General features: G+C 41.3%; 1 protein-coding gene across 1 annotated transcript in view; it reads right to left on the minus strand.

Annotated features, from left to right (window-relative positions):
- The window catches only part of LOC120899703, a 425,694-nt gene that overhangs the window by 296,022 nt on the left and 102,786 nt on the right, over positions 1-26,886 (minus strand). The window lies entirely within an intron of this gene.

Genomic DNA, 26,886 nt, shown 5'->3' on the forward strand with positions numbered 1-26,886 from the left:
CAAACCAAGGCCACCGCCACTATTCTTCTTTCAGCCGCACAAAAAAAGGCCCTTTGGTGTGAGCTGATTCTTGCCAGCGTGTCGTTCAGCATGCGATTCTGCACGGAACAGTGTACAAAACAGGAACATGAGAAGGGTTGTGGTAGTTGTTTTTTTTTTCTCTCTCGTTAAGGCTTGTGTGGTGTATGTCCAGTGGCCATTTTATGCTGGCTGCGTTTCAAGAGGGCCCATATTACGATAGAACGTTCATGGGAGAACACAGGAGAAGAGCATGGTGGTTGTTTTCATTCTTTTCACTTTCATGTTGGCATGTTGGGCGGCGTTGGTCAGCATTGCTCAAAACAGTGCTGCAGTTTTACCTTTTATGTGACTGCTGGCCGTGTAAAATCAGCAGCATAAAGCAGCCATAAATTTTAACGGTATAGAATAAAGGATTTTTTTTGAAAACAGAACCGTTTAGATGGGAAAAAATGTCGGAAAAAGATTATAAAAATATATCAAAACGTAGAGCTTTGTTTTAACAAGTACTAGAATTGAGAAATTTAGGAAAAAACGCATATAATATTGACTATATTTTCATACGAAATTTTATTGCTTATTGTGGTTCACTTTAAAGATAAAAGAGACACAATATTAAGTAAATTAAAAATACTTGATTGATTGTTTTTATTTTTATTTTTAGGTGTACTTTTTACCATTTTCTTTAACAATGTTTAAAATGAACGCAACTTCAACTTTTGGCCGCAAATGCAGCTTTACCGATGATGTAAAATGTGAAACAACCCAGGTATGCCCCACACTTAAAGTCAACCAAACACGTTAGCCGAAACGAGCCTCCTGCTGCCTCCAGCTCCGCAAGCTGCCCGACAACATCCTCGCCAAAAACCGCCACCAACACATAAGATAACTTTACAAAACGGCGCCCGAAACCTGAGCGCCAAGGGACAGAAAAGACGACTTCCAGCATCGGTTGCAACGCTCCGGCCCGCCTCCCCGACAGACATGCGGCAGACGCTACGGATGCGAGCGAAAATGGCATCACATTATCGTACCGTTTGCGTCGTTCCACTTTCACCCGGCCCGGGGATGAATGTGAATGGGCCCCCGAAAATGGCTCCCGGAACGGGCTCGTTTCACGGTCGTATGGTCGTTTTGGAGCGCAGTAAAAAAGGAAAACCCAACCAAAAATTGTAGCAAAAACTGTTGAACGGACTCGCGGATAAGAAAAACAGCGAGCGTACCCTTAAAATCGCATGTAAATAGTATTCTAATGGGAGCACAAATTTATTTCAATTCCCGAATTACAGCCGGATGAAGATCGCATCCCATATCATATCCGTATCGGGTGAGGCAGGCCTGAGGGGCTATAACAACAATCAATTCACACCTAGGGACCCGGGCACGCTACGCTGTCGAAAAGGGGACCGCACTGGTGCGTTGGGAATTGAAATGGGAATGGATTATTATTATGGATTTAAAAAAAAACGAACGACTTCCTGCGTGTGCACTACCTTTCAGTCTTAATGTAACGAAAAGTTCCGATGAAAAAAGTACACGCAAACACGGGCGATGTTTCTGTTGATTTTCTATTTTTGGGGACGTTCTTTTTCCTCCTAAAATGGCCCCAACCAGAGGGACTTTTAATCATTGTTTCGTGTTTAAATATCGAGCTCCTGACGGGTGACGAGTTTTTTTCGTCTTGTTTTTCCTTTTCTCGTTCACTTGATGTATCCCACACATACCCAACGTGTTGTAATTGCCTCTCAACATGTGCGTGAGAACCAACCGTTACAAATCTCAACCGTTGCTCCATCGAGCCCCGCACAAAAGGGGAGTGGTAGCCGTGCACACACTAAGGTGTATTGGATCAGGATAATGGAATAAATTTCCCATTGCCCTGTGTGCGGGATTTAAGACAAACAGTGCTCGCTAGTGTGGTGCCGAGTAGTTACTCCTTTGCTCCTTCTATCGCCCCCGCTGCCACTGTTGTGCAAGCCCTCAACAACAGCACTAATGCAGCTGGCGGTAAATTAAAGGTCAGCCAACTTTTCGACCCAAAACCTCGAACGAAGGGTGGTTTAGTCGGGACCCAGGGCGACGGGTGGAAACATGTTCGACTAATTACGAAACAAAACTTATCCGTTCGGTTGTATAGCGTGCACATTTGCATTTTTCCGAATGCGAATCGGAACCATAAACCGAACGGTTTACACACATTCACTCACCGGGCGCCTTTGACACAGTTTTTGCTACCCAAGCGCTTGCTTAATTGCCGGTCCGGATGTTGGGCAAGGAGGCGGCACCGGGTCGGCCACAGACACAGACCGCTTCGGAATGGCAACCGTACTGTGGTGGTGGTGGTGGTGGTGGTGGACGTTGAAAAATGACTGCAGTAGGCTTGACCTCTTGGGGCGGAAATGAACTTTCTTCCTTTTTGGAAAGTGCAGCTGCAGCAGTAGTTAAACATGAAGGATGTTACAGTGAAGGAAGAGCAGAATAAAGCAACAACAACAGTAACAACAACAGAACGGAAGTGCTGGTGATCTCTTTTGATGTTTCGAGCTTAATTAAAGATAGTTCGCAACAATGTAGCAAGATTTGTTGCATTTTGCGGAGAAGCATGTTGCAAGGAGTGTGCTTGTAGCAATTATTTATGTGCACTGGCATTTATTTATTTATGCTTGTGCTTCAATGCTGAGCCTGATTAAGAAAGCTTAATAAAAAACCAAATTTAAATGTAGATATCATGTAAAAAATTAAATAATTTTTAAATGTTTTATTTTGCATACTTTTAGGCGTTCTCATAGAAAAGCTTAGTCCTTCGAACCGGATTATTTGTGACGCAATCAAGACTTGTTTGGCGTCAGCAGCACTTATTGCATCGCGGTGAAGTGCGACACCATACCACGGTCATTTAAACGATCATTTGCCCCAATTTATCATTGCGTCTCCATGAAACTGCTTTCGGCGTTGTAATAAAATAAATCCACTGCGACAACTGTTCGGTCCTGGTTCGGTACGGGTCAGCAGCAACAGTAGCTGAGTTTCTTTTACGATCAAAACCCATTTGTCCTGTTTGTTTTCGTCGGACGCCCTCGTTGGAGAAAGCAGCAACAACAAAAAAAGTAAGCACACTCAAACTTTTTTCCTCCTGTAGTGTAAATTACATCACGTTCTTTCCGCACCCGCTTAACTAAGCGTTTTACGGCGGCCAAACTGCACAAATGAACCATAAAATGCTTTCGCCCCAATTTATGCCCCCCGAGGTGGGTAAATCGTTATGGGGTTTTTTTTCTTCTCGAAATGGAAATAAAAATAAACATTTTTTCCCACCAGACCCTAACGTACCCGCGCCGCACTGACCAGTCTGTGGTCCGAAGCAAAAGGGATTGCTAGTCAAAATGGATAAAATTGAAGTGTCGAAACGTGAGCGTGGTTAATGGTTGAAGTGAAACGATCAGCAATTGCCACACAAACTATAATTGTTTGAGATTGTGATTCTTTATTCGTTTCTTTTTTTTTGCTTTTTATAAGTGGTGTATGGTAACCGACGTGCAGCCCAGTGAGGGAGGGTTGTGAGAATTATGATTTTTGACGTGACAAATTACCGTCGGATCAAGTGCGAAGAAAGATGATTGAGCTTTTTCGGTTGTTTGTGGGGTGTGGTGGGAGAGCATAAAATATTTATGCATACATATTTATACGAACAGCCAATGTTTATTGACTATCGCAGAAATGGATTGGTAGATCGAATTATTTAAGTTTGCAGTTAAATACACCAATAAACTTTAATGTCAATGACTGTGTCACAAACCTGGTATACACAGAATATTATCGATTTTTATAAAATATTACCAATATCCTATTTATGAATTGGATCCACGGCAATAATTAATAAAACAGCTTACCTGAAAGAGAAGATAAAAAACATTCTCAATGTTATTATACTGAATGATAAAAAAATGTTTGACAATATTTGAACAACCTGTTGAATTTGACATGTTTTATGTAGATATAACATCCATTCTTTGAACTTTTCAAATTGAAGACAAAATCATGAAACGAACATTAAATAAAAAAAACAATACTCATTCAGTAGCTTGATGGTTTTCTTACCCACTCTCGCTAAGATCGAAACGTCAACAAATGGTACGCTTCTGCACTTGATGTGAGCTTATCATACAGCACGCGCCCACTCTTAAGAACCGGCTACGGCACCAACGAACCCCGAGCCATAACTCATCACTCCGGGATGGACCAATTGGCAGCAGCAGTTGGCAGCAGTATAATGAGTTTTCTGCTTTCTGCTGCTACCTTCCCATCCTTTCCAACGCTCTATGACAGAGGCAGACAATCAGGGCCACAAGGTCTTCGCATCGGTTTCACCATCGAATGATAAATCGACCATCAATGATCACCACTTTGTGTACGATTGCCATTACCGAGCAATAGGACTTGTGTACTGTGGTGGAGCGTACCGGAATGGTCAGTACCATCGCAATGGTTGGATCAATTATCTTTGAATGAACTTCCGAGAAGGACTTGCGGGCCGTTTCGATCATTGACAGTGGCAGGAAAGAAACGGGTCAGAACGGCCAGTAGGCGTTCACCCTTAAGAGAGTGATGATGATGATGCTGCTTGTGAAAAACCACAACCCGTTGCAGACGGTTGCCTGTCATGGAGAGCGGATTCTAGTCGGTGGCGTTGGATTTGCATAGAATTCTTGCCACCTCGTAACGCCGATAATCAGGACAACCGATAACAACAGCCACCGCAACAGCAGCCTCGAACGCAAAGAGCAAGAAATCGGGGTCCCTTTTCTCCGTCCGACTCAAGCTCAAGTGGTCATCGACACGGACACCACTGTCAATTCGACAAAACGAAACACCCATTCCAAACTGGGCGAGGCGGGTTAGTTCTAACCAGCCTCTCAATATCCTTTAATTTACATAATCCACCATCGTTTCGTATTCCACCCTTATCCATGCCATCCATTGAAGGCTCCAGGAAGGCTCGTTACCAGTTGGGAAGATTTTTCAGCCTCCTCCAGCCCTAAAACACACTCACAGACAAACGAATAGTGGTGGTTTTTACTACTGTTGTCCGTTGTGGACGACGGACAGCGTTGAGGTTAAAGTAAAGTTGATGATCATGAGCCTGTTTGGTATCATTAAGCCGATGGCAGGAGGGAAATTCGTGCTAAACACGACCACGGATAAACACGAGTCGTTATTTGCACCCAAGGCTTCTTAGCACCTTTTGTGCAGTAGATCGTTGCAAAATGGTTGTTTGATGCAAATGCATTGTTGGAAACGGACGGACAGTCCACCAGAGAAACAGCAGCCGTTTTGAGACAGAACCAAAATTTGGTCGAAAGTCATAGATTCCTGTTCAATTGGAATACGCACGGGAATACGCAGTGTTGTAAAGCCATAAAATCCGGCAATGTATCAAAAATTAGTTAAGAATTAATGACCATTAGGATATTAAAGTAGCCGCTGGTTTAATGTTACTGAATCACATCTTTAACTCTGATTCGGAAGCATTAAAACTAGACCAAAATGCCTTTGAGAATTTGAACTTGTACAGCTAAATAATTCTTCACATGGCTCACGCCAAAGGAGACAGTGATTCATGGCTAAAGGATCTAATTTCAGCTACTTTAGAAGCAAACGGTTCCAAGACAGTCATCGTTCTTGACAAGTAGCTCAATCCAAGAATCTTTCTTACAGGTGGTGAGTAATAAAATGTATTACTCTCATGTTGCATATTAAATTCAATTTCTCTTATCCCAGCCAGTGTGAATGCCTTCAAAGTTGTTGACAAACAAGCAGCTCTGAAGCTGCTCGCCCAACTATTGAACGTTGTCTTGAGGACCGCAACATTGAAACCACAAAGTAGTGAAAGGATTTTCTCGTCCCAAACTGTTCCAAAACCCTAGTTTGTGGACAACCAACTCCGGGGCTAAAATCCTAGATGAGGAGGACATCGTAGGGAATCAGCTCTTCCCTCAGCACTTGCCGCAAAACCGTTTGCGAGTCTTTGGGGAGTATTTAATTTATTCAATATTTAATATCCATTTAAGAGCAACACATCCCCCTTCCCGTCACAGTCGGTTTTTGGTATACAGAACTTGGTCTGCATCGTTTTCAAGACTCGTCCTCGGCTAGGTTCACCCAAACACTCGCAAGAACTTTTCGATCGCTTCAACATTTCATGCCAGAAAGAATCAATCGTGTCGCCGGAGCGGGGAACCACCGTAACTACCAATATCTCAGTGCTGCTACAATGACATGTAACGTATCAAGGAGCTTGATTTTGCCCGATTTCCAGTTTCATTTTATTGCCCACTCAATCGATACCTCGTGCTGTACACTGTCAAGTGCTACCCACAATGTGCTAAGATGTATTTCAACTGCACAGACGTTTGGTTTTGGGCGGGCTCCTTCCTTCCCCACAGCCAAAAGGACCAACGCAAGCTTATGCAATGAATGTATCTTGCTGGTATCACACTTGAGATGAGTTTCCCAAACTCCAAATACGAAAGCAAACCATACTGGGAAGCCGGCGTCTGCTACTTCGGTTCGGTTGGCCAAGTACGGAAATTGGGTGCTCTATTATTCATGGGCGAAAGGTGTTTAAGCTTGTCGTGCTTGAAAGCGTAAGGAAACCCTTTCCACCTACACACACACACAGACGTATTCCGTTGATCCTGCTGAGCAAGGAAAGAGGATGCCCTATCGGGGCACGATGATACAAAGATGTTGTGTAACGTACAAGGCAATGAATTTCATCGATACCCAAATTCGATGTCACTTAAATGGAGAAACGTAGTTGTCGTACTCCTTCGGGGACGCTGGGGATCTGCCTTAACCCCTTCCTTTGCGTTGGGATGCGTTTGCGGTCGCACAAATATTTGCTCAACTGATTCTTGCCGAAGCATTTCACTCGATTGATGTCGACCTCTTTATGTTTACATCGGTACACCCGGTTGGTGCGAGTGTGCGGAGTACTGGAGGAAACCTTTCCTTTCCTTCCCATCCCGAACACACTGAAGGTCGTCTCGATTGATGGAAAAACAAACGCGTCAACAGTGGATGTATGTTTAACCCGTACGGGTACCATATCTCGCATCGCACGTCTGATAAATATTTATAAATTTACAACGATAACAGCGTAAAGACAACGCACAAAACCGGGGCGGCTCCCACCCAGGCACACCACAGGCACGGTTCCGTTTTTGGGCTTAATAGATACCGAAAGCGTAAAAGACTTTGCGGTTGTGGCTAAACGTAGACGTGTACCATCTTAAAGCTGTTATAAATCAACCGTGTTTTGGTTGCTGCTGTGCGAGGGGCGGCACACAATCTCAACCCTTCTATACAACACGGTAGCACGGAGGAAGAAAGCATAGAAGAGCGTCTGTCAGAGACAGTACTGATGCTCGTCCCTCGCAGTGGCTCAACAAACCGTCACTAATGCTTCCAAAAAGGCGCTCCCAGTGCGGGCATCTTAAATACTTGCTCCAGAACACCCACCATACGATACGGTGGATGAAAGGGGCAAGAAATAGTGAAAGTTTTCACTCGCAGCCCGTCATCTTGCAACGCGTCTTTGTAGCGAAGAAACGGTCTCGAGCGACTTCAAGGACGCCGCAGGGCTTCGATGCGATAATTTATGCCAGGAATTAGGAAATGCAAATATTTATCCAGCGAAGAATTCTTTTGAAGAAGCGACGGCCCCGCGTGTGTTTTCAGTTGCTCGTTGGCTTCTTCGCGGGATGGTGGTTACGCGCTCGCTCCGTAGTGGGGTGCTGCTTCGGTGTTTGCTGTTGTGAGCGATTGCAAGTTCCGCGTCCACGGGGAAGGGTAGTTTGTTGCAGCGAAAGGATGGCAAATTATTTAGCAACAGTAAATAGTTGTTTGGTGGATTAGCTGTGCTGGGAGTGACGTTTACTGTTGGTAGGAAGTTGTCTGTCATTCGCCAAGAGTAACAGAGTTGAGAGACAACGAATGTTTTGAAGATGCTGTTGTCGTTTTGAAGAATTCCGTGCATTAATTCAAAGTATAATAAATTAAGCAAAAATTAGGTCAATTAAATTCTAAAAAGAGTTTAAGGTATTGTTCTAATTTCGTTTAGAGGTGTAATCAACAGAAAATGGTAGAGTTTTTCTCAAGAACGAAAATGATTGTTTGCATAACACATTGTAAATTATGTAACAATCGTGTTTTAACAAAATTATTACTAGCTCAAATGTAAAAACGTGCCTCAAACACTTCACATCAATCATTGAATCTATAAAATTTGGTATAAAACTCTGAATATAGTCGTAGCATTGTTATGTTATGCAGATTTAGCTTGGAAACATGGACAGAAACAGTGACAAGAACGAAAGACTAAAGTTTTTGTTTGGAACGGAAGTTAAAAATCTCCAAAACATATGAAAGCTAATATCATTCAAAGAAAACTTATTTTCATTGCAACAAGGACATGATGATTATTTTCATTCCATTGGTATATTCCGAAAAACTCAATAAGAAAACTCAATAGAATCTTCTAATAAGGAATCCCTAAATAAATCGTATTTACCGGGTGATTTTCTATGAATTTTTTACCAAAAATTGAGTTTACAAAAATTACTAAACGATTAACAACAAGATCATGGCCAACCAAATCCAGTCATTTGGTATTACTTTAAAACTAGTTCAAAAGTACCTAATACCAGATTGAACATTTACAGATACGTCACAGTTTGAGTCCAAAACCAAATACCACAAAAACTTTGGGAAACCCTGTATAGTAATACAAGAATTTGAAAAGCCTTTAAAAGCAACGATGACTTGATATCCCTTAAATCCCTGTTGATAATCCCAAATCATCCCTTGAGATAGTTAACAGCACACAAATTATTCTCATTCACCTAAACGGCTCTCCATGGAATGTTCACTATTGTTATTCTTAAACCAAAAAAAAAAAAAAAAGGATATACACTCTACTATTGCTGGAAGAATACAATACCCGTTCAATATGTTACTACCATCCATGATGGGTGGTAAAGCTATGCACCATCCATCCTACTCACAAGCCATCCTTCAAAAATCGCCCCAGACGATATTCCCACGAGCGAAATAAATTTGCTTCGATTTAATGAGCTGTCCGCTTTTCGGTTGATTTATGATGAAAGGCTGCTTTAGGCGCCGCTGAAAATTAATAGTCACCTTACTGTGCTTGCATGCGTATCTCCTTTTTTTTTGGCTGTTGTTTGACGGACGTTGTACGAAACTTTACACGTTTGCACCCGTAAAACTCGATCAAGTATCAAGTGATACCGGTTCCGGTAACACGATTGGAGTTCAGCCGAGACACGCTAAGCCGGAATGGACATGCTTATAATTTGAACATGTTCATAGTGAATAAAATTCAATGCTTCTTTTTTTTGCTTTATTGCTCCCCCAGCAGTGAGTTTGATGTTTTGTGCTCTCCCCGGGTCGTGCCTGGCAATTTTGGGATGGGCAATATTGCAAACGAAACTATTTGATAGACAAATTTAATTGGCAGTGAAGCAGAAAATTCACCACGAGTGGTGTGATTTTTTAATGCCTTTTACCATTTTTTTATTCGTTGTTGGGTCTTGTATGTTACGCTTGTTTCAGCCGGGCTCGGATGGCAATGAAACAGCCAAAGCGATCACATTCCACCAGTTGCAATATTTCGATAGCAGTGAATCCGATACAGACACCTTCCCAGCACGAACGTCACGGAAATTTGGTAGCGCCCGAAAAGCGCGTCCCGTTTGATACATGACACAGGATTTGGTTTCAGCCCGTTCGACGGTGTGGGGTAGTATCCTTTTCGGATGGAAACTAATTTTATGAACCGAAGCAGAAAAAAAGTCGATCGTCGAAAACTGACTGGAATCGGCGGACTTGCCTGGGTTCGTGTTGGTGCACGGTTGAGGAAGTAGTGGCAGTGAGACAAATAAATCAAAGCGAGTCAACAACATCGAACCGAGCAGCACGCGAGCACAGGAGCGCTGAACGTAAAACAAATAAAGCAAAATTTTGGTGGAATGGTAAGCAGAAAAATAAAATAGCTAGCGCAGATTTGAAAGCCTAAAGCTACGTTCCTATGGCTGGCTGGCTGGCCGACCCAAAAAAAAGCTAGCGAGCTATCGCTGTGGGTGTGGGCGATCAAGCGAGCCACGAGATGTGTATTTTCACCCGTAGTGCATCAATAATTTAGAAAAACTGTGGCGGAAGCGTGACGGAAATGGGTGGATAAATCGTGTTGCTACTATTGTTTCACTTTACTAGCGTAGTAGTTGGCTTAACAGAAGAAACAAAAAACCCCCCGTGTATGCCTTTTTTAGAGCGTGCAGGAAGGTTACTTTTTATTTGCTACCTTTTTGTGCTTTGCCTTGTACACATTGATTGAGGCAGTTAGGGCGTTCGCACGCACCCGGCGGACGGAAAAACAACATCAATGGTGATAGTATTTTCGTTCACAACTATATTCGGTTTCGCTCTATGCCAGCAGACGAACGGGTGGGCATATAAAGTGACAAACAAGGTTGAGGCGGGATAAAAACAGAGCAAATAGTGTGTATTGATGGTGTGTAGAACGGTTGTAAAAGTGGTATAAAAATTTAAATTGCAGATTTTGTGCCCAATGCAGCTTCAGTTTGCAAAGTTCAAATCCTTACAACGGCTTACGCGGAGCTCAGAGCGTGTAACATAGTTTTGTGGAGATAATTCTGACTTATTTGTTTGTATTTGTTTGTTTGTAGCTTTAAAAAAAAAACATTAAAATATTTAAAATGATCTTTTTTGAAAACTCAATACTAAAACTCACTTAGAAAACCACTATTTTCTCATTTCTTTTTGTTAGTGAAATTTTTAGATGTAATATTTTTTTTTTTTTGAGCCGGTCTGGTGGTAGAGTCGTCAACTCGTACGACGTAACAACATGCCCGTCATGGGTTCAAGTCCCGAATAAACCGTGCCCCCATACGTAGGACTGACTATCCTGCTATGGTAACAATAAGTTACTGAAAGCCAAGCTCACTTCACTAGTGGGTTCTGGCAGGCCTTGGCCGACAGCGGTTGTTGTGCCAAAGAAAAAAAATATTTATTTTATAATATTTATATTAATTAGTTTTATCTATTCGTTACCTAGCTTTGATGGCAGATACTGAATGAAAATAATATGTGAAAAATGGCAAAAAAAGGTTTACATATATATTTTATGTGAATGCCTAACAATCGATTATAGATTAATTTAATCAAAATTATCCTATTTTTTCTTTATTGATTATTTTTAATGCGAACATCGTCGTTTTTAATGCCAACGGAAGCTATGAAGTTATGAAGTCCAAAGTAAGTATGAAGTAGAAATGTTTTTTTTGAAAATCTTAACAATAAAATTAGTGATTTAAATATTCTAATAGAGCTAAAGTATTTTTAAGTTTTATTTTTCATAGATCCCGTTGGAAATTATTTGTTTTTCGTATTTTTGTAAATTATTGTAAATATATAAAAATTGCTTGATCATTTTAGAAAGTAAAATTTAGTTGACACGAGCAAGATATGATTTTATCTATATTTAAAAAAATCTTGTATTTTATCTTGGATTTAAAAAAAAGTTTCAAATCCGTTGACTATATTTTGCTTTTTTTTGTAAAGCCAACTTTTTTACTTAACCATTTTCCAATCAGCTAACTCCATTTCAACGAGCATGCCTAAAGGAACGCTTCAAAACACTACCAAAAGCTTGCCTGGTACTCCGACAAACGTTCCAGCTCAACTCGCCCAAAAAAAGAAAAGCAAAACAAAACAACAACCCGAAACACCGAGCTACATGCTGTTTTGCTGTTGGGCTGTCGCAGACTATTTAGCAGCTGGAGCGGAAAAATGAAACCTTAAACAACTTCCTCGATTTCGGGCCCCGCGTACACGCGTTGACGGGTCCACCTGCAGGATCGTGACAGGAGGTTAATTTTTGAGGTGCGTGTTTTCGGTCGTGCCTGTGTTGCGAGCAAAGTTTCACACTTTCGCCCCGTCGGGCAGGGAAGGGAAATGAATGCACTGTAGAGTGTTTTTGTGCGCCTACAGTGGTGGTCTGCAGGTTTGCACGAGAAGGTACACATGGGTACAGACACGGCGAAAAAGGTATCGATTATTCGGTGCATTATTTATTTGGAATTATAATGAATTCATAATTTTGAATAATTCAACTCCACTGACACCCCAAAGTTCCACATTAAAGGAAACGAAAAGTTTCAAAAGGTTGATTTATTCTTAGGTTACGATAAAAAACCCCATAATCAAAAATCCAGAATTGATTAAATATTGCAATTGCATTGAAAAATGATCCTGCTCAACAGCAAGCAAGTTGCGGTAGCAGGTACATTTATCATCACCGTTCTCCAACGGGTCTGTATCGATAAAGCGTGCACCCTCCGAAACGAACACGAACTGCCCACCCGGCCCTCGACCGGGAGGGTCATCATAATTTGGCTCGAGTTCCATTTGTTATGCTACTGTCGCGAACGGTTCCTCAGCCTCAACTAGCCCTCGCCGAAAGTTTCCCGCGACTGAGTTGAAAAGCAAACGCAGCACAACAGCAAACGAACAACAACACACATACCCACACACAAAAAAGCCAGCCGACAGCCGCCCGTGGTTTGTTTTTGATATTAATTGCTTGTGACCGAATAATAATGAAAAATGTTTACCGTTGATTGCTCTTTGGGCTCCCCCCTCCCGAACGGAAAGCCAAACCCCGAAATCAAAGCGTAACTGTTAACTGTTCTGAAAAAAGGTGGAAGATATGGTGGCGGTGCGTACGGTGGACGCCTGCCGCAAGCTTTGCGCTTTTTCACAATGAACCCCGCGCAAATCGAAGCACTTGCCGTATCGCGAGCGGAAAGATCGATGGGCAGCGACCTAACCCGCGTAATAAATCGTGATCGGCATAAATTTGCACTATCGACACGTTTTCCGTGTCATCGGGTGGTGCTGGCGGGAGTTGACAGGCCAACATTTTCCGACCAAACGAATCGAACGGTTGCGTTTGATTTGACAGCGTGGTAGTGTGTGTGTTTTTTTCTTCCGTTTCTCGGTGTCCCTGCTTGGCATGTTTCGTTGCAGGCCGGTAATGGTGATGAGCCGCATGAGTGGCATTGAAGGATGGCGCTAAATTGGGCGCAAGATAAGAAGGTGCACGATTTTGTATGGCAAATTTGCAGTGTTTTTTATTGAACGTCTGATAATTATTATTCATCGAAGTGAAAGTGTTTCTTGTTCGCATGTTTGTCTTGAGGGAGCGATGGTCTGATATTTGGTTGCGTGTTAGAGTTCTAGTTGGAACAGTTTCTAGTTGGAATTGTTCAAATCAATGCAAGGTGAAATATTAGCACGTAAGTGAGCCAATCCTTTTCTATCGTTTGGAGGGATGTTTTCTGGATAAGAGTAACCAGTAGAAACTGTCAATATGTACATGAAAAGTGATGTTCTCAAATCCCTACTACACGTTAAGTACGCTATTAGACAGTTCATTAAAACTGTGATTTTGTAAACTCAATCAGTCTGATTACCGCTTTTTAAATCTCTGCAAATCGCAATACTATCTTAACTTTTTTCCGCTGCGTTAGAAAGCGATTCAAAAGTAACTGCTGTTACAGACAAAACGAGCACCCCCATCCAAACCCAACCCGAAGCGCACTGTTCCACCGCTTAATCAACAGCTACTTACAACCGAAACTCATAACGCCAGCGATTGAGCAAAAGCTATCTCCCTACCTTCGCAAACCGTCAACTGCTGCTGCGTGCCTCGTTTCGTTTTACGAACTCTCATCAAAATAAAGTGTTAATTACCGAAAAGTCCTCCCGCCGCTCAGGGCAAACGCTGTATCCTGCCATCCTGCATCGGCAAGCACGGAAAGTGCATCTGCTTGTTGCAGCGTTACGAGGCGAAGAAATAAGCTTAATGATGAGTTAATCTCATAACATTCTTTCGGCTGTTTCGATAAAGTCTTCTCATTTAAGCGGATCCCCGCACGATCCGATCGTTAGACGGGTGGTGCTAAGTGGTGCCTGCAGAAGTAGCGAGGATCGAAGCCAAGAAGTGAAGAGTTGGCAAAAATGGGAGGAGCACAAGAACGAGCCCGATAACCGATTCCGCGAATCGCTTTGGCACATGTCGGAATGTGTTCATGGGTTCATGTACGCGTTCCGCTTGACGGTGATGTTGCTGAAGGAAAGCTTACACGGGAGGGAAAACTTTCTACGCGAGTAAAACTTTGCTTTGCTCTCGGTTTCACACACCCTTCCCTAAACGTGCCCCAAATGGAACGAGAAATTGGAAAACTTTCTTCCCGACTTGAGCTTGAGCTGCAGCAGACAACGAATGAGGCAGGATAGAGCAACAAAGGGGAAACGAAGTAAACGCAACCGATAGAAACGCTAATACTGGGACGCCGCATCCTTAGTCTGCGTAAATCGAAAGGAAAATCTTGTTTCCAGCAGTACGGTGCGATTGGACAGGCTCCATCTTATTGCACCAGTCAGCAAAACGGAAGTTTCATTTCAACTCGCTGCACTTTTTGTGATTTTTTTCCTCGCCATTTCTTCTTTTTTTTTAACCTCAATTTCTCATCCGAAATCTGGGGCCACGAAGACTCACGCCAAATGTAGCGTGCAATCTAAACTGTGTTCCTCCTCTTTTTTTCTCGAGTATGATGGCTTCATTTGGTATTATTCTTTGAGCATTTCCAGGGGCTGTTTAAAAACAAATTGTTAAAAATTATTTCAAAACATTTAAAATACTTTTTTATGTACTTAATTAAATGTTTTGTCATTATTATAATAAAGATCTGCCATTAAGATCTGAAAGCATCTTGTAACTACATTTTACTTGGTGCTACAGTTTGCAACACATTTTTTTCAAATCTTCGACTCCCATCCTATGTCTTTTCCAGCCTTTTCCACTCTACGCAATACCTTAAAGTGTCGGGGATGAGCAGGCTTCATCATCTTCATGTTTTATTGGGCATCTTCAATGTGCCAGCGAAAAAATAACGAAGCTTTGATGCATTTTATTGTCCCACGCTACATCGTACGCAAAAAAAAGTGCACCACATCCGCGTACATTCAACCTTGCAAAACTTGAATGCTTATCCAACTGCAAGGATCACATTCAGTCATCAAGTGAAGCAAATAAGAGTAGGGATGCTACAAAAACTGCGAAAAAAAGTCAGACGATCCGAGCGAAGTGAACCGTTTTTCGTTTCTCCCATCCCTATCGCACAATTCCGATTGCAGCGAGCAGTTGTGCAGTTTTCTATTTGTATAAAATTGTATAAATTAAGTTGGCGAAGAAGTTTATTATGCTCTTTTATCAATCTCTTCATAGGGTGGGGGATGAGGGAGTGTTGCTTCACTTCCGCGAGAAGTTTGTTTTGTGTGATAGTGTGTGTATGTGCAAGCTGTACTTTCAGCTGCACTAGCAACTTCATTGGAAGACGCTGCATTTTTAAGAAACAGATAGAGTCTTTCCGCACTACACTTTTTACTTGAACTGAATTGCAACCGTTCTCCAGTGGATTTTTCCCTTTGAAGGAACAAATTCAAATACATAAAATGGTTACAAATAGATTAAAGTGATGCTTAATATTTCATGTTTGTATGAAAAACAAGGAATATCAACGTTGTATAAAAGCTTTACAAAATCCCTGCTTTGTTACATCAAGCCACTATTTCGTTAGTTTTAAAGAATTTTTAGCCGGTTAGTTTAAAGAATTTTTTTAGCCGGTCTCGTAGTACAGTCGTCAGCTCGTACGACTTAACAACATGCCCGTCATGGGTTCAATCCCCAAATAGACCGCGCCGCCATACGTAGGACTGACTATCCTGCTATGGGGGGGAATCAATTAGTCACTGAAAGCCAAGCCCACAAGTGGGTACAGGCAGGCCTTGACCGACATCGGTTGTTGAGCCAAAGAAGAAGAAAGAATTTTATCCTTTAAGTCTGTTTATTCAAGAAAAATGTACACTTTCACCGCTCAGCACTATTTTTCAATTATCAAGTTAAGATCAAACTGTCACCGAAGAACTCTACGCCAAAAAAAAATGCATTACAGTCATACTAACAAAAAATGTCTGATAGACCACTTAACGCTCACTGAACAAACGAAATGTGGAGAAAAAAAACCTATCCAGGATTGATGTTTGTTTTGTTTTAGATTGAAAAACGCTCGAATAAAAACGTGTGGCAAGAGTTGGAATGGATCGGCAAACTGTAAATGGCAGACGAACGAACAAATGGACAAACTAACTGCGACCTGAAGTAAAGAGTATAACCTGAAACATTAATGTGTTGCACTTTGTGTGAATTTTTAAAATTCATCGCATAGTAAGACATATTCTTTTAATACTCGTGGAAGTGGTTAAGCGATTGTATCTTACCTGGAAAAAGTGTTGCAAAATAAATCGTATTTACAAAATATAATGCGAAATCGCAATGAACCAACTTTAACATCTTCGTAGCTTGTTAAACCCATACTGATGCTCCTCGAAATTCCTGTACACAATTTTATGTGACACATAAACAAGTTTTTTATTGTATTTATGTTCCAGAATTTGAAGCAAAATATTTCAAAATGCTTTACACTTCACCAACTCTTAGCCTTCTGTGGGATGATGGAGGTGCCTGGTACTTCACTTAAAAATAGCTATTTTCCGGACGCATTAAGAGGACCGGACTTTTTTTTTAGCTATGCTTTATGAACGAGCGAATGAAATTCGTCCTCAAACTAGCACACGCACAAACAAACACATGTACATACACATTTGTGTCAGTAATAGTAAAATATATACCCAGAGTTATGCAGAAGCAAACATACAAACAACTCCAGGATATAGTGATACAAATGTCTCGTCAGCTGTAGCACACAAACACACAGACATCTATTGTTGAAAGTTTGGTTTCTGCTAAAGGTGAATGGAGTGCTTAGAGTGGCATATTGTTTGGATTGGTTGTGGGTAGACTGATGGTGAGTGCGAAGAGAAAAATGGAGAGAAAAAAGATACAAAGCTATTTAAAACTAGAGCAATTGAAGAATCCATGATTCTGTAAGAAAAACCATCAACACAAATTCTATGTTTTGCAATCCTAAAATAGTTCAACAAGAAAGAAATGTGTTAAACTTAATTAATTAACATTATTCATTATTTATTTATAATTTATTTATTCATTCATTATTATACAGGGTTTTCAATGATATTATTGACATGATCAGCGAGTTGTTGATTCGTTCGGGCATATAATTGACACTTTCAGCGAGATATTGAATTGTTCGTAAGCAGGCGTTGACAAGTTCAGCAATTCTGTAGTGTTGTCATTTGTTTTGTTTACACACTGTGCCGTTGGGTTCAATTTTTCATTCTTAAAAGTCCTAAAAGTAGCTAATAATCATTCCCCAAGCTGTTTAATACATGTATTAGTTGAAACAAACATATTTTTTCGAAAACCGTTAGTTTACCTCCTGATGAGAATGATGCAAGTTGCAGTTCAATGGGTACGAAAGTGACAGCTCTACAGTATAACCGAACATGTCAACGCCTACTTCCGAACAATTCTATATCTCGCTGAAAGAGTCTATTATATGCCCGAACGAATCTACAACTCGCTGAACATGTCCATATAATCCTCGAAAACCCTGTATTTATCAACCTGTTATATGTTTTTAAATTATGTATTTATTACTATTGTCTTTTGTCAAAATAGTCCTCTAACAATAACTTCTTAACTTCTTCTAAAATAGCTTTCTCAAACTAAACCTGCAAGCTATATAAATTACCTTTGAGGAAGGTATTTTATACGATAGTGACGTTTCTTCTGCAACACATTCCCGAATAACGTCCATTTAAATGTGTTTGTGAAGGATTTTACTTGCTCATAGAAATCACTCCACATTCCTGCCACACTTTGCATCCTGCACTTTGCCGGGTGCCTGGTGTCTGTGTAAAAGGGATTGAGTGAAGCAATCATTATGTCAACAACGCATGCCAAATTTAACCCACGAGAGAACCACTCACAGCACTGCGCACAGACGGCACACTCCCCACAGCCAGTGCAGTCACTTGACGGGCGTGATTGTAACCTTTGTGTGCCGCAATCATCCCTAGCTCAGTTGCCGGGGTATTTCACACTGGTGTGCTTAAGTGCACGGAATGAAGTGCACCTGGACAAACATGAAAAGAACTGACTGTCGGTGGAAAGTAAATGTAGACACGACCGTATGGAAGAAGACTCCTGCTGCACGTAGGAAAAAAACTCATCCTCACATAGACTTAGAGAGTGAAATAAAAAAAAAGCTGCTCGCTAAACATGAAGCGACTGCGCTCGGTACTTTTGATGCAATTCCGTTTTTCCTGCACGATTCTGGCAGTGAAAGGAGTCGAATGGCTGGAGTCGTTTCCCGATCCAGGGTAAAAGCTTGACACACACACACAGACGGTCCGGAGAATGAAAGCATTAAAATTAAGCGGATTTCTCTCGCTCGCTAAAGCTAGCTAGTGCTTTTGTTTCTGGTGCCGGGGCAAATCCTATTTTCACAGCACCTTCACAGCGCATTTAGAATATAAAATCAAAAAGCTAACATGTTCCGACCATCGAGCGTAGCTAAAGAGTCGATTTAAGCGTGCAGGTGGAACTTACATTCCCGTTTCAGGATCTTGTAATTTCAGCACCATTTTTTCGATCTTTCTTTTGGCGAATGTTTCTTTCTTCCCTTTCGTTGCTCCTTTGCTCCACCCGGAAGTAAATCCGATAAACACATTCCAATCCATTGGGCTAAAGATGAAGGTGAACACACATCCAATCGTTGGCCAACATAAACGGCCCAGTGACGACTTAATGCTTACATCACCTTTCTTAACATAAGCGCACCTTTTTTCTTTGCTCTTCCGATAGAGGCTCAGCTTTACCAATGTTGGCTTCCGGTCGGCTTTGCTCTGCTTTATCGTGCTTAAAGTTCGTCCCGCAGCACGAACAAAGCCGTGCGTTGCCCCATGTCGGTACAATCGATGTATCGAAAACGGGATAAAAAGACCCTCCTTCCTGCCCACCTGTGCGGACCGGGCATGAGAGATTGGCGTAAAGTAGGGCAGCGACAAAACTTCCATCTTATCAGCAAGCCCACCGGGAGAAACAAACCCACGCCAACAGAAAGGAAAGGGATCCGCTTAATCAAATCAAACCTGAAAGTCTGCATTCATTCCGGCAGGCCGTGTTCTGTTTCAATCCGGCAGAAAGAATTTCGGACGGCTTAAGCAATCGAGTTTGTATTCGGAGGGGGCATCGAAAGGCATTCCCCAGGAAATGGGCCATATTTTTCATTTACTTTTCGCACCCGGCTGGTGGGCTTCTTGTGCGCGTGTTACACGCGGGGAAGAAGGTTAAGGATACGGTTCAGCTGTGAGTGAAATTCTTATCCTCCACTCAACAGACGTTCACCACCGCTAGTGAGGTGGAACGGAAAAGTTTACCTACCAAAATCTCGTGGAATGATCTCTCGCTGAGATCTGCGAATGGTTGTTGTTGGCTTCTGAATGCAACCGTACTTGAAATAAATAATACTGACAGCAGCAAATCAATTTGCCATTTGATGTTTGAAATAGATTGAATAAAGGACCTCAATTTCAATAATGAGACTAATATGGAGCTTGTTTTGCTATTTCTCAAAAAAGATTCTTGGTATTTTTAATAACTAAAACAGGGCTTTATCTAAAATATAAAAACACTACATACTCTTACAAGGGGTTTTCACTTGATTTCGCAAGCTTAGCAACGTTTAACGCAACCACAGCAATTGACAGGACAACGGCATCAGTTGTTTTTGGGAACGGTATCATGCCTTTCATGCCTTCGGCAGACAACCTTCTTGTTGCTGCTTGAAATACAGTGAAATCTCTCTAAGATTTAGTCTCTTCAAGATAAATTGTTTATTTAAGATGGATGTTTTGACGATCCCGCCATATTACAAACATTTTTTTCTTCGTAATTAAAATCTCCCTAAGGCGAATGGTTTCTAAGTTGCATAAGCATTTTAGAGCCTAAATCCTCTAAGATAAATGTTTACAAAAATATTGGTTCAAGGAAGCCAGGTTTTTCTCGTGATTTCTTGAATACTTCATACTAACACTTTCATTAGTTTCCCTCAACATGAATATCTCTCTCTGCTATTGGTCTATTGAAGATTCACCTTAGGAAGATTTCCCTGTAATCATTCAACCTCCGCCTATATACGTTTTCAAAGTAATGCACAAACCCCAGAATCGAATGTACAGAATTGGGTTAAGTGTTTGTCCTTTATAGGGGAAGGTAGGTAAAGACGGACACTGCGGGTAAGATGGACACTTCTCATAAATGCATGAAAAAGGTAATTTTCGTGTAATTCAACAATGTAGAATCCAAACTGAAGGTAAAACAACACATTTGAGAACATTTTTCGTGTAATATAAGTGAAATTGGTTAAATTCACGAACAAAACAAATTTTCAATCGTGCGCAGCTTTGTGGATCTAATTTGATTATTCCGAGTCTTAAGCTCTGTATCTAGCATTGTTTATATTTTCGGAAGTTTTATTACATGAACGATTTGTCATGATGGTAAAGCAAAAAACTGGTGAAAGAACGAGAATGAAAGCAATACAAAATCTTGTTTTCTGATGGTTTAAATATCCTGACACCATAGCGGGAAAGACGGACACTTTGTCATAGGGAAAGATGGACACCGAATTTGTTGAGTTATTTTACTTCTTATATCAATTGGTGATAAGAATATTTCTTCAAACATCTTAAGTAAGGGTATTTTGAAGATATAAACCATTACGCAACTAGAAAAAGTAATAAATAAGCGAGAAATGAAACACCGGTCAAAATAGTAGCCATTCGTTATGCTATTACTCTCTCGACGCTGATGAGGTTCTTCACGAAATCCAATATTTTGTCACGACTTGGACAACTTTAATAAAAAAAAGATAAAGTGCAGATATCAAATCGTTCAGGAATAGATGAGAGATTCTATGGGTTTACAGATATCAAAAAGTTCAATCTTCAATGTAAGAAGTGGGTGGACCTATTAACAAGTCCCTCAAATATGCTGTGGTCGCGGACTTTCCACGGAATAATTTCCTATAGCGAAGTTTTAAATTGTTGTTCTGTAAATTGGTGCAACCTCCACTGTTAGTGCCCGATATTAAAAAAGATGCCTTAGATTCTGTATTCTACGTTATATTAGAAGCGATTCTAACAATTCCTAAATTCACGGCTGAATGAATCGACGTTGCAATTGACCAAGAATTGGTTTATAAACGTACCAGGACGTGGAAAGCGATAGAATTTGTTAAAATACTGTAAAACTCTTCAATATCCTACCTTTTCTAAAGGTGTCCATCTTACCCTTCATGGTGTCCATCTTTCCCATATCAGGTGTCCGTCTTATCCGAACATTTCAAAACTGCACGAAAAAAATCATGTTTTTCATTCATGAAAAAAAAACGCAAAAATTGATGGAAACTTAAAAGTTTCAACACATTTTCTGATAAAACATGAGTGTAAAATAATGTATGCACATTTTCATGGTCGTTGCACCTATATATCCTTAGATTTTGACCATTTCCCTTAACGTGTCCGTCTTTACCTACCTTCCCCGAATTAGAACTTTAGCTGTAAAAATATTTTGGAATTTTTCACAAAAAATCTCTTAAAAACATGTAAACAACCATGTCTTCAAGCGGTCATTTGCCCTGCATCCGTTTATATCCCTGTAGTTAGATACTTTCTTAAATTCGCAACTCTGGAGTTGTGATCGCGCTTGCAAATTTAAGTGCGAAGGTTGTCTTAAGTGTGATAACGTTCCAAAAACAACTGATGCGCTTGAGCTGTCAAATGCTGCGGTTGCGATAAAAGTTGCTACGCGTGTGGAATCACTCAGAACACGCTGCCATATTTGGATTCTTCCAACGATAGGTCATTCCGGCTCAGATGATAGTCACATTTAATATTCAAATTATAGTTTTATTGAATGAATGATTGGAATTGAATGACATAATTTTAAATAATTAATCAGGACTGAAATTTCATCTCAAGAAAGATGTAGCAAAAATATCACAATAAATAGACAATTTTAAATATTTTTTATAATTCCCACAAATTTCAACAGTTTGCAATTTCGTAATACCAGCCGCATTTGCGATAAGATTTTTTTAATTAGATTATTGTACTACTACATTTAAACTATGTATTCTATAAAATTTCCACCATTAAACAACATCATCCATATAATCTTACCAAATTCGTCTAAACCTGAAATGTGCTCAACTCTTCAAGATCTTACAACCATTTTCGTTCAAGGCATGATACAAATACAGCCTACTGCCAACAGTAAGTAAAACGCAAGACATCGTAGGGGAGAAGGAAAAACAGAAAAACTTCTCGCCCGCGCTACAACACGCACCGGAAATGACAGCAACAGCGGCATACCGCCACAGGAAACAGCTCGGCTCGTTTCCTGTCCAGCAGCAGGCTGAAAGCTTTCGGTCATTAGCACCCGGGCGCAATACCATCACCCGCCGTGCCAAGACCACTTTTCATCGATTAAATGCGAGGAAAAGAGACACGTGGGATGGGTAGGAGCAGGGAGCAACCAGCGAAAGTGCCAAGGCAATTCCTATTGTCCGGTGCGCTAGGACCTGTGCCCGCCACCACTGCCGCTTCGCACAGGCGGAAGCCAGCAATCAGCCGCCGCCGAAGCATAATTGATGGGCAGAGAAAATTTATGGAAATCGTTTTTCCGGTCCATCGAACGATTCGGAAGTGCGGTGTTGCGATATCGCGGCCGGTACTGTGCGAGAGTGCATCGTGCGCGTGAAGGGGTTTGGCGTTACTTTAATGCATGCCAATTCGTGGCCAGCCATGGTGCGCTCGGTGTGTGGTACTTTAAATAGGGGGAGCGCAAATCGGGGGGGCCACGACACTTAATCAGGACTGCCGATTCCTGTGGTGAACCGATTATCTGGCCGAGACATTTCGGTCACACATCTGGGCGGTGGTGGTGGTGTAAAATTGACGCATGAAGGCGGTGCATGCGTCTGTGTGTGTGTTTGTGTGGGATTCAGGAAGTTTATTGTGAAGAGAGCAGGAAGGAAAAGACGTTCCAGGCGCTGTTGGTTGTCTTGGGAGTGTGATACTTGTGTGCCTTGCCTTACTTCACATCATTCAGCAATGGATTCATTTTGTTTGTACACAGCTCAAACCGAAGGTGTTGGTCACGTAGTTATTTCTTTGACACATTTCTTCAATTCTCGTAATAGACTTGTAAGGCCCGAACGATTTGATTCCTGCCGACACAATATCTTCTTGAAGCCCTTAGTGAATGATTGAAAAAAACTAATAACCAAGAAGCATGATACAGCCACAGGGAAAGATTGATTGAAATTGATTTAGTTTTATACCTTGAATGTCTACAAATATGTACGTAAAGATTAAAGGAGTAAAATTTTCAAAAAAAATAATTGTTTTTTATTATTTCTTTGTAAGGCAAGACTAGGCTATGAAATTTAAAAAAAATACTAAAATGCCAAACTGGTTGTAACAGACACTTTGTTACTTCTTTAACAAACTAAAAATAGCTCAACCTATTAAAGATATAGATTAGTATCTATGTTATAGATTAGTCATTAAGATAAGTTAAACAAAAATCGTAAAATCATGGAAAAATGGCAAAAATATGTTTTTTAAATACTAGTATTATTTAAAATAAATATTTATTCAATTGATATGATTGAAATGAAGTTATCGAATTCAAAATTGATGGTATAGCTTGCAAACTCTTTCCCTTTATATATGACGTTGTTTAAAATATCATAAAATGTCTAGCCGGTATTGAAGAAAATGCTTAAACAATCAAACCTTTTTAGTACAGTTCTACCAACCATTACGAGTCAATTGAATGTTACACACATGTGACAGGCGAGAAGAAAAACGCCTGCCCAGCGGTTCGATCGATCTTACCTTGCCCTGGGTCTTGCCGGCCGAACACAGCTTGAAAGAATCGCAGCGGATGTTCGCTGCGGATCGTTACGCTCCGAGCCGTCGAGCTCGATTGCGTGTGCAGCCCGGTCAAGCGCCGCTAGTACCACGTACGTTTGATGGTTTTTTCCCACTTCCCGACACCCCCTGGATCGGCTCCCGTGACACCAGCCGTGTAGATGAAATGAACCATTAGCAATTACCGGGCCCCTTTAGCCACACCACCAGAAACGGTGAATGCATGGACGGGATGCTGGACGAAGAATAAATAAGACCCTGCTCAGGAATCGATCCCGCGGCCGCTTTCTGCCCCCGAATTATACGCTACTTTCTTCAGTTGAATGTGTGTGTGTGTGCGTGTTTCCAGTGATGTGAGATTTATTGACGAGATCGTGCTGCTTCGAATGCTGGCTTCGCAAACTTGCAAAATCGTTAAGCGCGCAGCAGTGCGCTGAAGATAAACTGCTGCCCTGCTTGCTGAGGAAGGGAGCTTGTGAGAGGGAGCGGTGCAAAGAGGTGCCGAAATTTATGAGCACACACACACACACACACTCATTCATTCCCACCCAAAGCATCAAACACTTGGGGCGGTTTACGAGCCCTGACCCGCGGTGTAATGGTGCGTAAATGGAAACGCCTTCGGCATCCACCGAACTAAGTCAAAGGATTTCGGGTGGCAATTTTTCTTTCAGATTCTTTTCCTCCATCACCTTCGCCGCTGTAGTTTTGGGGCAGTTTGGTATGGCTTTTTGATGGAATAAAGCGGCAAAAAAATTGGTCGAATGGTTGATGGAAAAGTAAAGAAACGGGAAATACATGTTGCCCATATGTAACGGGCATTGTAATAAGTCACGAAAGAAAAATATTAAATCAAATCACAAAACCGGGCCCCCATTAGTCAAGCGGCAATACAGTTTACCGAAATGGCTTGAGAAAGAATGGCAAAATTTGTCCCATTTGGAAAATTTATGCGGAACAATTGCTTCCTTTTTGGTATCGTAGTTTGATAGCATCTTGTTTAAAATGTGAGGAAAAAATGTCATTTGTCATACGATGCCAAGATGTACTACCGATTAACGTTTATTTGGAAATAGTTTGACAGGTGTCAAAATATGACAGGCAAATGATTGACAGGTACCGTGCGCTCTATAAAACTTAATTGGATAAATATCCTTTTTTTTGTCTCATTGAAACTCATTCAGTGTGGAATTTCACACCTCCCCGAGGATACAATATAGCACAAACACATTGTTTGCTTATCATTTGTTGCACTCGTTTCCGTCATTAAGCGTTGCACAAACGCTCACTGCATCCTTTTTTTGCCGCTTCTACTAAGCTCCACGTAATCAGATAACAGCCTCTTTATCGATTGGTGTTGTATCGCTGGCGTAAAACACATTCGTAAAACGGTTCGCCTCCCCTGCCGCAGCACCGCCGGGCAACAATGAAGTGAAATAAAAGCAACAGCAATGGCAACAACAGTACAGACAACAAACATAAACGCGTCAATATTCATCAAATTGATTTACAGACAAGAAAGGAGAGCAAAAAACGTACATTATCGACTGTAGCGAAGTTGCGAGCAAATGCATTCCCGGAATCGAGTTCTGCTATGATGCATTTCGCTCACATCATACGTGCAACAAATAACAATAAAAAAGCATCTGTTGCCTTTTTTGCTGGCACTAGTGAAAGCAACAAAAATAAATAAAACTAAACTCTTGCTCCCTCGCGCGCACACACAATGTATCAACTCGCACTCGCTGTGCGGAAAACGCGTACAGCAAGCGGCCAGACAGACAGTCAGACGATTTTCGCCGATGTTTTGTGTTGCGCTGCTTCCACACTGTAGTTATCGACTTTCCAGCTCGCAACCAAACATACACACGCGCACGCAAGCATGCACACTCTTTAGCGAGAGATTGATATTTACAAGTGTGCTTACATAGTGGAACAGTGCCACGTGGAGTGGCATCGATGCGGGCGCCCTTATTGACGCTGCGACGCTCACACCGCCATGGGAGAAGATAAATACAATTTAAAACAATACGTTGGAAAATTGCATTTTCTCCTTCACTGAGCACTCTTGGCGGAAAGTGATTTTATTTAAAGTTTTGGTCAAATTTTTTTTTTTTGTTATATTTCTTTGACACGTTAAACTATTGCTAGCGTCCGGGAGAATGCTACGTGTGCTGAGATCATCGTGCAGGACTCTCCGCTTCAAATGTACACAAACGAAACAGCAGTTCCTGGAAATGGATGTACATTGTTTCTCTTCCGAACCTTAAGTTCCCCGTTTACCTCCTTCCCATTTCGTTGTAAAATCCCACCCGTCCAACAAAGCAGAAAATTGAATTTCTTCATGTCAAGTTGCCACGCATGTCAAACACGTACACGAACGAGAACCTACCAACTACAGCCTCCGTGACAGGTAACTAAGGCATCTCCAGCCAGGCGAGCGCCGGGCTGTTCCTTATTGGAGGGCTTAAAGCGACTAAAGCGAGTTTACGATCGAAACCGAAGAAAGCTATTATCTACATTCTTGAAATTCTACATTTCAGTGGTATGGCCGGTGTGACAGAATGTGTCAACTATGCAAAGAAACGGAAAGAGGAAATGAAGCGAGCCACACCGAGCGATGTTGTTCTTAATAGGATGATAAAGGAAAATGTTCATATATCTACCTGAAATGAATTGCACCGTAAGAATTCCACAAAAATGAAATCGAAATGACGCTTTAAACTTTTTTATGAAATGAACTGGAATAATACAACATTTTCAATCGATGCCTTC

Source organism: Anopheles arabiensis, chromosome 3 (assembly GCF_016920715.1).
Source record: "Anopheles arabiensis isolate DONGOLA chromosome 3, AaraD3, whole genome shotgun sequence".
NCBI lineage: Eukaryota > Metazoa > Arthropoda > Insecta > Diptera > Culicidae > Anopheles > Anopheles arabiensis.